This window comes from Chiloscyllium plagiosum, chromosome 6 (genome assembly GCF_004010195.1).
Source record: "Chiloscyllium plagiosum isolate BGI_BamShark_2017 chromosome 6, ASM401019v2, whole genome shotgun sequence".
Taxonomy (NCBI): domain Eukaryota; kingdom Metazoa; phylum Chordata; class Chondrichthyes; order Orectolobiformes; family Hemiscylliidae; genus Chiloscyllium; species Chiloscyllium plagiosum.
Window position 1 is genome coordinate 28951591 of NC_057715.1, and position 10693 is coordinate 28962283.

Sequence of the window (10693 nt, forward strand, 5' to 3'; positions counted from 1 at the left end):
GTATCATCCGTAAACTTGCTCACCCAACCTTCTAGCCCCTCTTCCAGGTCATTTATAAAAATGACAAACAGCAATGGTTCCCAAAACAGATCCTTGCGGAACACCGCTAGTAACTGCACTCCAAGATGAACCTTTACCATCAACTACTACCCTCTGTCTTCTTCCAGCCAGCCAATTCCTAATCCAAACTTCCAACTCACCCTCAATGCTATACCTCGTATTTTTTTGCAGTAGCCTACCATGGGGAACCTTATCAAATGCCTTACTAAAATCCATATACACCATATCTACTGCTTTACCCTCATCTACCTCCTTAGTCACCTTCTCAAAGAATTCAATAAGGTTTGTGAGGCACGACCTGCCCTTCACAAAACCAGGCTGACTATCCTTGATCACATTATTCCTATCCAGATGTTCATAAATCCTATCCCTTACAATTCCCTCTAAGACTTTGCCCACAACAGAAGTGAGACTCACCGGCCTATAGTTTCATTGTGATAGTTCCGTTTTTCTAAAGGGGTGAGTTGTTACAAAGTCGAAAGAGTATACGCTCACTTTAAGAAATAAACATCTTGCGCTCGAAAGAAATTTCAGAAAGCACTATATATCAAATGTTACTTTTTCCTGTAAAAGCAGTAAAAAGTAGGAAGATGACGCAGAGAGAAGACAGCAGAATCAGAAGACCAAAACAAAGACCAGAAGGAAATCAGGATCTTCTTTCATTCATATGTTTTTAACAGATTATGAGGCGAGGCAAACTTTTCTGAGTGTTTGGTTTTAATTAGCAGTGTTACCTCCACACTAACACTATCTTGCAAATAAAACTTTTTGTTTCATCCAGCAAAAGTGCCCCTTCTGTGGATATTCGACTGAGGTCTATCCTCTGTCACCAATCACTAGATTGGAGAAAGACAAAGCAAAGACGAGGAAGGATTGGCAGCAGTGAACTATCTCTACAATTCCTACCAAATACCACATATTGGTATCGGTGCAAACACCACATGGTGCCAACAGTTGTTATTTGGGAAAATACTGCATCCATCACACTTCTTTTTCAGATGGTAAACAAGCCCTTGACGAGGAGATAGAGCATGCTCATTGTAAGCTAAAAATGCATAAACATTATTGGATAGGAATTCTCTTTGTAGACATCCTGGGCATACACTCGAATAACATTGAATAACATCCAATTTAGGGTGCAATGTTTACTAATGCTTTTCTTTCATTGGATTACTCTAGCCCATACTGTCTTGTGATAAACTCACCCAGTAACATGTGGCACCTTCACCGATATTATTTAAGGGGATCATTTAATATTTACATGTAAGCTGCTGGTTTGTCATTCTAGCTTGTGGATTATCTTTTCGGTGTTTGTTGGCCTGTCCTCTGAACGTGGATAATCAATTCTGATGGCTGAGAAGACCAAGATGCTGTCTTGATTTGGCTGCATTCTGAGCAGTTGGATTGTTGTCATGGGTGGAATGGTAGTGCTCTGTTGCCCACTACAATCTTAAGGAGAAAGTGAGATCTGCAGATGCTGGAGATCAGAGCTGAAAATGTGTTGCTGGAACAGCGCAGCAGGTCAGGCAGCATCCAGGGAACAGGAGAATCGATGTTTCAGGCATAAGCCCAAAGGACTGAAGAAGCTGAAGAAGGGCTTATGCCCGAAACGTCGATTCTCCTGTTCCCTGGATGCTGCCTGACCTGCTGCGCTTTTCCAGCAACACATTTTCAGCACTACAATCTTAACTCCAACCAGGGCATGGGTAGCAGTGCCCAGGGCCATCAAAGCATTTAATTTTCACACACTACGCCAGGCTACAGATCAGTAACAGCAGAAATATCTCTGTTCACAATCTACCATTGTTATCAGCATCTATTCCTCTGTTTTAGGATGACATCCCCACTCCATCTTGAATTTTTGTCATGTGTCATTAGGCCAGGTTATTACCTACAAACCTTCGGGAACTTGGGGACAATGTCTGATAGCATAGTGGGGTACAGAGTGTAGGATTTCCTTCCTTTTCTCTCATTCTGTGCCACTATTCCACCTCTTTAAGTCGTTATGACTCAAAGCACGATGCAATGCTTTTCCAAGGACTCATTCACCTGTTCAGATGCAGAAGGCATTTTGTTGGCACTGTTGGGCAACTTCACCACCATGGGTAGCCCTCCCAGGAGCAAGGAGCTGGCTTCACACATTTGGTAAACTATTCCAATGTGTCACAGACTGCACACACATTTGCTTTGCAAACGCACCATGATACCTCTATCTGCTGAAAATCATTCCCATTCCCCCAACTTAACAGTCGGTTTGCAATTAGAGACAAAACATCATACAATTCAATCTCCAGATTCATACTCACATGTCAGTATAAATGCAGCCTAAGTCAACCACTTTATCCATTCCACTGTATCATAAGTGCAATACTAAAGGTACCATCCTGCTACTCGTTTATACAGAAATGTATTGAAATTGCACTGATCTAATCACAGGTGTACAAAGTTAAGCTCATGAAATATGAGTCAAAAAAAAAAACAATTACCTATTATTTACAAGAAAGCATTGATGTGAACTCCATAAGAAATGATGTGGAAGGGAAAAGTCAGTGTAACCTGTCTACTTAATACTGCTCAAAGAATTCCGAACAGATTTGTTTTGACTCCTCATTCCAATATCAATGCATTAAAGATGGTAAAGTTTTAACATGTACGTGTTGTACTGTTACAACGCATATTTTGTCAACACAAATTCACTGATGAATTAGGGATGCTGTTTCTATAGCGTGAACGTCTAACATGTGTGTTGGCTGTAAGGCGATTACAACACCAACACTTTACGCGTTGTTTCTAAAGCACAGTTTTTCAATACTGCAGAGTTGCACAAGAATGCAATCATTGTGTTATAGAAGAACTGGCAAACTTTGATTTTCATTTTGTATTGTTCTTTAATACAATCCACAAAGTAAAATTACTAAAATATCTAATTAAAACCACTTGATTTCCTAAGAATTATCAAAACTTGATAGATTCTCTTGCATGTTTAGCTATTCAAAATACCTCAGTAATATATTCATGTACTGAAGAGTTTTTTTCAGCAATGACATTGCTGTTTAGGCCAACATTTATTGCCCATCCCTAAATTACCCAGAAGGCACTTTAAGAGTCAACCACATAAGGATGGCAGTTTCCATCATAACCTACATCATAACCTTAACAATGACAGCAACTTGAGTTTCTATGCAGTCTTTAAATAGTAAAATGTCCCAAAGTGTTTTGTAGGGCTTAGCCCAATCAAAATTTAATACCAATCCACAGGAAAAGATTTAGAAGAGGTAAATTTTCACCATGTTCTAGAAGATGGAGAGAAGGGTGGAGAGATTTAGAAAGAGAGTTCAAGAATGTAGAGCCTCAGCATTTGAAAGGACATCCTTTGGTAGTGAAGGAAATTGGTGATACAGAAATGGTAGGAATTGGAGAGCGAAGGACCATTAACTATGATTACACTTAGAAGCTGTGCACTGCGTGAACATCTGCTTAGAATCAGCCAGAGGTGAGACTGTTTTATTGCATCCATATACATAGCATCATGGACCTCACGTGTGACCTAGCAATAACTTATTCCATCTGTGAAACCTGCATGAGCAATTCATTTGATTGATTTGCAGAAGTCGAGCACTGTGAAGTTCCTTTTGAATTTAATTGCTTTGATTTGTGGGTTGTTTCAAACTGTTTTATGGAGGAATATAAATGTTTTGTATATGTTGCTTCCACCCAGACATCCGTGGCTGGAAAAGGCTACTGTGCATGAGATTTATGCTCACTGATTGCTAATGGGTTGATAATATCAAAAATCTGCAACTTGCTTAGATTCTTGGCTTCCAGAATTCTTGACTAAATTCTGACAGTCAGTACTTTTGTTACTTAAATTATTTCACACAGAAGTTTAATGACCTGCTATAAATTATCTCTTAGAAGTATTTTTATGAATGTTTTTGGGCCTGTGTATTTCACAGGAAGTGACCATATGAGGGCTGAGAGCATTCTGACTTCAATCCTCAACCACACGTCTGGAGCTAACTTAAATGTTCCATTCACCCAATGTTCTCCTGGCCAACCTCCTATTTTACACATATCAGAAGCTTAGGCACATGCTAACCTCTGCTGCTAATATCTTAACTTGTGTCAGATGTAACATACCTGAGATCAGTGACAAATGTTGGTCCTTGGCCTCAATTTTAAAATTCTATGACTTGTTTCTAAATCTCTCCGTAGCCTTTGTATCAAACCAACTCTGTATTTGATTCCAACCACACAATCCAATTCTGGCCTCTTGTGTATCCATCATTTTAATTCCTTCACAATTGATGGCCTTGCCTTCAGTTCCCTAGGACTTTATTGTAAACCACTTGCCTTTGTCCTTCTTAAAATACTCCTTAAAATCTCAGGTGTAACTTCACCGATTGCTGGCTCCATAAGAGAATTGTACATTTTTCTGTCAGCTGCAGAGGAATCCTGACTGAAGTAGGGCTCCATTGGTGCAATGAGAACAAGCTTTATTGAAGGATCCTACAAAATTCATTAGGCCTTTGTTAACCAATTTAAGAGGCCCAGTGACTGCTTTAGGTGATTATCTTGAATTTCAGAAATTTGTGGTATTCACAAATTCAACATCTCTAAAAGCAGCATACTGTGAGTGTCGGAGATTTGAATCAAAACAGGAAATGCTGGAAATACTCAGCAGGTTAGGTAGCATCTTTAGAGATAAAAACAGGGTTAACGCTTCAGGTTGATTATCTTCCACCAGAACCAGAAAAAAATTAGAGATCTAATATATGGTGTGTAAGAGATGTGGGACAAAGATAAAAAAGGTCTGAGATCATGAAAGCCAGAAAGTATTGAATGCCAGGAAAATTAGTCTTCCGTGGCCAAAGGGAATGATAATTGGACAAAAATAGAAATAAAGAATGTATCAAATATGCTTATTCTGGAAAAATAATGCTAAACAAACAAAGACAAGGAATAACAGAGAGAATAGATTGTTCTGAATTCGCTAACCTTCCAGATTCAACATTGAGTTTAACTATCTAACCGAAAGTTGAGGCCTTGTTCCTTAAGCTTATGTTAAGCCTCATTGGAGTGGTGCAGCCAAGGACAGAAGGGAGGGCCTGTGAGCAAGGTAGGAACTGAGAGTCATGATTGTGAACTGAATGGAGACATCCAGTGAAGTGGTCACTCAATCTGTATTTGGTCTCCTCTATGTCAAGAAGACCATATTTTGAGTAAGAAATATTGTATACTACATTGACATCAGTGCATATACAACATTGCTTCACCCTGAATGGCTGTTTGGACTTAGGAACAACATTTGGACCAACAGTTGAATCAACATCTCTGCTGGTTTCACAATCAGAAATTGACCAGTTTAATGCTCACGACAGGCATCACACAAAGCAATTTTAACCCTCGAATTTACTAACTGTGACCTTGAAACAACGTCAAGAAAACAAAACATTGCCAGATACTTAATGCATGTGTAACAATTTACAATGTTTGCTATTGTCACAGAATTACAAATGCTCTTCTTTCAAAATAAATTGATACTTCCATTTGCATAGACCATAAAAGGAGATCATACTAATGTATTCAGAATTTATCTGCACAAAACACAGGTCCAGGGTCCAGTGCCAAACCTTGTGATGATGAAAATGTGCTTCTCACACACACATGCACTATCTTTATTAATTATCATCTACACTATTTATGGGAAAGTCAGTAAATGTTTTGGAAATTGAAACATTGTGATTGTCTGATCCCAGTGAAAGCCATTTCACATTTTGTTTTGTTTAAAATGTCATTCTAACTTCCTGGAAATTGCTTATTCTGAACTTATCATCTATAAATGCTCTTAATCTCTGTCAGTAAAACCAAAATAAACCTATCTTAGAACTTAGTCAGTTGAATAATAGCCCAGTGAACAAGAAAGGTTTAAAATTATTCGTAAAGTTATTAGTTATTAGTATATTTTTTGATCATTCAATTTTCAATCTCTAGCTTTATTTAATTCCTGACCTGATTTTGTGGAACTACTTTTGAATTAAAACTTTTACTTTTTGTCCAATATCTATAACTCCCTAACACCAAATTATTGGCTAATATTTGTGTTTTTTTCAATCCATATTGTTTTTATTTTAAGTTTTTGAGTATATGATCGGCGCTGAGACTTCAGTGCAGTAACGAGAGAATAATATAAGCTTGGTGTGGGTCTGGCAGGTGAAACATTAATTTGGAGCCTATGTATTAATTGTATAATAATTATGCTTAATTGTATGAAAAGAGTTGATGATAACTGGGAGGTGTTCAGAAGACGATATCATTCAATCTGTAACTATGTAAATTGATAAATGAATAGATGTACATAAAGATAGACTCCAGTACTGGGGCAGCATGGTGGCTCAATGATTAGCACTGCTGTCTCACAGTGCCAGGGTCCTGGGTTCAATTCCAGCCTTGGGCAACTGTCTGTGTGGAGTTTGCACATTCTCCCCATGTCTGTGTGTGTTTCCTCCGGGTGCTCCAGTTTCCTCCCACAATCCAAAGATATGCGAGTTAGGCAAATTGGCCATGCTAAATTGCCCATAATGTTCAGGGATGTGGGTGAGATGCATTAGTCAGGAGTAAATGTAGAGTAATATGGTAGGGGAATGGGTCTGGGAGGGATACTCTTCGGAGGGTTGGTGTGAACCTGTTGCGCTGAATGGCCTGTTTCCACACTGTCGGGATTCTGTGATTCTAAATTCCTTTTGGGATTGTACAACTATCTGTTATAAAGGTCCCAAGATATTATTGAAAGAACAATGGAGGAGTTCTTCCCTGTGTCCTCGCCTTTATTTACCTCTCAAGCATTATCACCAAAGTAGATATTCAGGTCATTATCTCATTGCAGATTGCAGAATTTTGTTTTGAATAAATTTGCAACCAGTTTCCTTATTTTACATAATGACTACAATTAAAAAGTACTTCATTGGCTTTCATGTACTTTGAGAACTCCTGTGGTCTATAAAAACAAAAGAAATGTAATCAATTACATGTGTAGAAAACCATTGTGACCATATGTAAGGTTAAATTTATTTAAAGAACTGTATGAGGTTTCTGCCTATCTATGTTTAATTCAGCATTTAAAATTGAAGCTGGATAATTTTTGGACAAAATCACAATGAACTTTATTGTATAGGACTATACTAGTTATTAAATTCGATGGATAATTTGCTTTATGTCATCTAATTGGCTTCTACTTTATTAATGTAAATTAATAAAATTACATAGATTCATTATATTTGAACTGCACACATTTTTAATCACATGCTCTTTACCCTAACATTTTGACCTTTGCCGAATTTGTCCATTGTCTGTAGAAGTTATGTCAAATGTATTAATGTTCACTGAAGACTAGCCCTCAGGGTTTTGATAATAGTCATATGACCATATAAAAGACAGTTCTGTGCTGACAAACAGAGCTTTCTTTAGATTGGTCTCTTGTTAATGGTCCTTTGCAAGAATGAATACTCTTTTGTTTCTAACTCTGACAAACTGGCTCATTTAAGAGAATACAAAGAGAATAGTTCTTCCTGTCTTCATTCAGTGATCCAATTTTCTCACTAGGTTTATTGCCTGTGAATGAATCATTACTGAACCTGCTTGCAGGTTTTATGTTAGTCAACAATTTAGTCTGCATTAAATTATTAAGTTACATCAAATGCTATATCTTTTTGGCACACGAGCTAAACTTTAACACAAAAACATAATCAAATTGTTTCATTGGTTTAACTTGATTTGCCTCCATATTCATATAATGTACCTTTCTCTAAATGTTGGGTTGGTGAGCTCAGTTGACTGGATGGCTGGTTTATGATGCAGAATGACACCGACAGCGTGGATTCAATTCCTGCTTTGGCTGGGGTTACTGTGAAGGACTCCTTCTCAATCTCTCCCATCGCATGAGGCATGTTGACCTTCAAGTTAAAACACCACCAGAGAGGGCAGCCCTGTGGTGCAGTAGGATATGGCAACATTATATTCTTTATATTGATTTCTGTGTATGCATTTGGATTTCATTCATGCTATTGAAAAGTAAAAGCTGACAGAAGCCTTTCTGTTTTTTTTCTACCTTATTTTGTAACGTATCTCATATAAATGAAAATATGGAGAACTAAATCAAGATGCATTTTAAATTTACTGAATCATTTCACATTAGCTTAGGAGTACAGATATTTTGTGCAATTATGTAGCCTCCAATTTAATATGTGCCATACAATTTATTAATTTTATAAATTTGCTTCTAGATATCAATAATCTTTCCTGCTATGTCTCTGCAATTTTATTGGTGAAGGTGTTAGCAAATGAAATGGTACTGGCTGTGTTATTGCTCTTTGTATTGGACCTTCTATATCCAACTCTGTAACTCTGCCCAACACTTTGCTGCCTCAGTTCATCCACTGTTGAAAACTTCATCCAAATCTTTGTTTTTCACTATCGCAAAGCACTCTTGGCCAGTTAGTAGAGTGATATGTGCTTCTTGTCAGATGTGGGAATTTAAAGAGAGTTTAAGGGTTACTGCAGATTATATCTGCCATAAACGCTGTTGATTGCGAATCTTATCAGATCGAATGGATCGGTTGGAGAGACAGACAGAAGCGATGAGGAATTTTCAACAGCAACAGTATGTGGTGGATGGCAGTTATAGGAAGGGAGGAAAATCTCAGATACAGTCACATAGATGGGTTAACTCCAGGAAAGATGAGAGGTAGGCAGCGAGTGCAGGAGTCTTTTGTGGATATACCCATTTCAAACAGGTATGCTACTTTGGAAAATGTAGGGGCTGATATAGGAAGGGAGGAAAATCTCAGATACAGTCACATAGATGGGTTAACTCCAGGAAAGATAAGAGAGGTAGGCAGCGAGTGCAGGAGTCTTTGTGGATATACCCATTTCAAACAGGTATGCTGTTTTGGAAAATGTAGGGGCTGATGAATTCTGAGGGGAACGTAGTATGAACAGCCAAGTTTCTGGTATTGAGACTGGCTCTAATGCAATGAGGGGTATATCGGATTCCAAGAGATCAATTGTGTTACGGGATTCTCTAAAGTCTCTAAGACATTTCTATGGTCAGCAGTGAAAAATCAGAATAGTATGTTGCTTCCCTGGTGCCAGGATCAAGGATGTCTCAGAGAGGGTGCAGAATGTTCTCACGTGGGAGAGGGGCCAGCAAGAGGTCATTGTCCACATTGGAATTAACGACATAAGAAGAGAAAAGGTTGAGATTCTGAAGGGAGATTACAGAGAGTTAGGCAGGAATTTAAAAAGGAGGTCCTCAAGAGTAGTAATATCTGGATTACGCCTGGTGCTACGAGCTAGTGAGAGAAGGAATAGGAGGATAGAGCAGATGAATGCATGGCTGAGGAGCTGGTGTATGGAAGAAGGATTCGCATTTTTGGATCATTGGAATCTCTTTTGGGGTAGAAGTGACCTGTGCAAGAAGGACGGTTTGCACCTAAATTGTAAGGGGACTAATATACTGGCAGGGAAATTCGCTAGAGCTGCTTGGGAGGATTTAAACTATTACAGTGGAGGGTTGGGACCCAGGGAGATAGTGAGGAAAAAGATCAATCTGAGACTGGTACAGCTGAGAACAGAAGTGAGTCAAACAGTCAGGGATAAAGCAGAGAACAAGGTAGGACTAATAAATTAAACTGCATTTATTTCAATGCAAGGGGCCTAACAGGGAAGGCAGATGAACTCAGTGCATTGTTTGGAACATGGGACTGGAATATCATAGCAATTGCAGAAACATGGCTCAGGGATGGGCAGGACTGGCAGCTTAATGCTCCAGGATACAGGATAAAAAGGGAGGCAAGAGAGGAGGGGGAGTGGAATTTTTGATAAGGGGTAGCAGTACAGCTGTGCTGAGGGAGGATATTCCCAGAAATATATCCAGGGAAGTTATTTGGGTGGAACTGAGAAATAAGAAAGGGATGATAACCTTTTTGAGATTGTATTATAGACCTCCTAATAGTCAGAGGGAAATTGAGAAACAAACATCTAAGGAGATCACAGCTATTTGTAAGAACAATAGGGTGGTTATAATCGGGGATTTTAACTTTCAAACATAGACTGGGACTGCCATAGTGTTAAAGGTTTAGATGGAGAGGAATTTCTGAAGTGCGTACAAGATAATTTTCTGATTCAGTATGTGGATGTACCTACTAGAGAAGGTGTAAAGCTTGACCTACTCTTGGGAAATAAGGCAGCGCAGGTGACTGAGGTGTCAGTGGGGGAGCACTTTGGGGCCAGCGACCATAATTCTATTCGTTTTAAAATAGTGATGGAAAAGGATAGACCAGATCTAAAAGTTGAAGATCTAAATTGGAGAAAGGCCAATTCTGATGGCATTAGGCAAGAACTTTCGAAAGCTGATTAGGGGCAGATGTTCGCAGGTAAAGGGACGGCTGGAAAATGGGAAGCCTTCATGAATGAGATAATGAGAATCCAGAGAAAGTATAATACTGTTAGAGTGAAAGAAAGGTTGGTAGGTATAGGGAATGCTGGATGACTAAAGAAATTGAGGGTTTGGGTAAGAAAAAGGAGGAAGCATATGTAAGGTATAGACAGGATAGATTGAGTGAATCCTTAGAAG